Below are 2,658 nucleotides of genomic sequence, written 5' to 3' on the forward strand. Positions count from 1 at the left end.
ATAAACTCCCAAAACATTACCATAATTACCATACTATGTAAAAATATGTATAAAAGAAAATTTAATATTACAAACAATTTTAAAATTGCCTAAACACTACAATCATATCAGTAATTTTGAATTTCATTTAAATTAATGCCCAATAGGGTCACTTCATCAATTTACTTGACAAATAAATTCAAACAACCTTTAAAAATAGTTTAACTTCTTTATTAATAATGATATTAATAATATTTATTTCCTTATAATGATAGAACTTTTTGGTTTACATGAAACAGTTTTAAAATAGCCCCAAAACCATCACCCGTTTTACAGATTATCAATTTCCCCTAAACACATGCTTCATCTGAACCATGGCTCAGATAATGGCTCCCTTGGGACAAATGAATTCAGCCACACTTGTCTTTGATGTTCTTATTAGCTCCTAAGAATTTATCATTGACAAACAAAAACTTTGCAATGTCAGTTGATAGAATAACTTTTTTAATAATTAAGACATAAAGACAAAAAACCTCCATCTGGATGTATTTATATCAATAGAGTTTAGAGTGTGTTAATACTGTTAATTAATTAATAAAATCTGTAAGGATTACCTCCCTTACTTTTCAACATTAGTGTACAATACATAGAATAAGGAAAATGAAAACTGTCATAAAATCATTAAATCTTGTCTGATCTTACAAAAAATTGCAGGTGCACATCTTCAGATGGTGTTCAACATATGTACAAATTTTCAAACTGTTCCATGCAGTAATAAAAAATTCTATAGGGGGGACAAAGTTGCGTCTACAGACAGACGGACGAAAAGACAGACGGACAGGGTGAAACCAATATACCCCCCTAAACTTCGTTTGCGGGGGTATAACTAATAAAACTATATCATTACAACTTCTAAATGACCTCAGGTTGACTTACACTTACACACAAATAACTGTTAAATAAAAATTAATTGTGTTGATTAAAGTATTATACTTTTTAAAGAGAACATTTTGTGTTTTTAGAATCAATATACTAGTTTATTTATTATTCAATAGCTTTGTCCATGCTGCCTTTCATGGACTTGAACCACGCAACTTAAATGTTTTTCTGTAAACGGTTTGGAATAAACCAAATGATGATACATTTTTTTTACAGCCAAGACAAAGTTCAATGTTGGGATGGATATCAAATTTGTGTTAAAGGAGGATGTGACCGAGGTGGATAAGGAGTACTTTGAAGTAATCCTTAACAACACAATCTTAATGCTCCTTAAAACAGGCGAGGTGTAGGAAGAAGGCAAGTAATGAATTTATCAAAGATTGTATTTCATTGCATGAGATTTGTACAGTGATGCATTATACAAAATGATAAAACATGGTAAAAAAGCATAAGTTAATGAATGTTGTTTTATTAAAACCTCTACTAAACTCTTCATAATTCTTTATCTGTAGACAAATGTACTTTATGATAACTGATAAAACTTTGCTCTTCTTAATGGATGTTGAAAATTCCAGATTTTAAAACTTATGAAAACTTATGAAAGGTTGACATTAAAATCTTTTGATTTGCCGTAATTCTGATATCTTTAATGAAAATTTCAAGTAGAGCAGAAAAGGTTTACAAATAAAATCACAGAGGTTTATCTAAAGTCGAAACTGCGTGGACAGAGATTTTTGGACGTAAATAAACTACGATATGCTACAAAAGACATTATACAAAAAGCTTCGCAATTAATGTTATGAACGTGCATCATAAAAATGGTTTAAATTACATGAACATTTTGTTGAACTGAAAGATATTTAATTTGTTCAAAAGTAACAGGTTTGACTTTCAGTTGTTTGACGTCAGAAAGCATTATGTACAAAACCTTCAGTGACAAAGAATTTTAAACTTCTGCATCATTTTGTGGGGAAGCTCAACCTTAAGACAAAGTTTCCTTCATTTAATCGAATTGATATGAACGAAATGATTGATTACGGTCTTGACTATAAAAGAATGATTAAAAGAGACAACTCTGCAATTTGCTCTTTTTATGGATACAGTTTGGTCGTGTAAAAATTTTTGTGCAGATACCTAGAGACAACAATGAAGAGTGTGCTGCTATAGTCGAAATCTTTAAGTGCAACAATTATAGTGTGAAATCAAACAAACTCGCTGTGAAATTGACAAACAAAGTAAAAGTTGTCCCTTTTCAATGCAACTTGACGCCTGGTGTAAATTTATCTATAATATAGATACGAGGGAATCCAGAACATGTCAGAGTCAGTGTTTGTGGGACTGTGCGAGATAGTTGGAACCTCACAACAGGTGACCATCAGGAGGGAGACAGAGGACATCAGGGAGATGGTGAAGAGACGAGCAACATCTAATGATGAGAACATTCAGATGTTGAGTGGGAGTAAGAGAGAAGGGTTCAGACTGGAGGGATCAGATCTGGACTCTATGTTCTGGCCAAGCAACCACCGAGTGATCATGTATTTGCACATACGATACACTGCTGCCCTCTTGAAAGTTGACAAAGATAGGATTCAGGATGCAGAATACATGATAACAAATGAAGTCAACCTTAATCCTATCCTATCCTGCATCTTTTAGCAATCAGATTCGAGGATAAATTTAAGAGTGGTTCTACGAAACAAAAAATAGTTTCGATATACATTTACAGCGTAAATTTTATTA

The sequence above is a fragment of the Magallana gigas genome, chromosome 1, assembly GCF_963853765.1.
Source record: "Magallana gigas chromosome 1, xbMagGiga1.1, whole genome shotgun sequence".
In the NCBI taxonomy this organism is placed as follows: domain Eukaryota; kingdom Metazoa; phylum Mollusca; class Bivalvia; order Ostreida; family Ostreidae; genus Magallana; species Magallana gigas.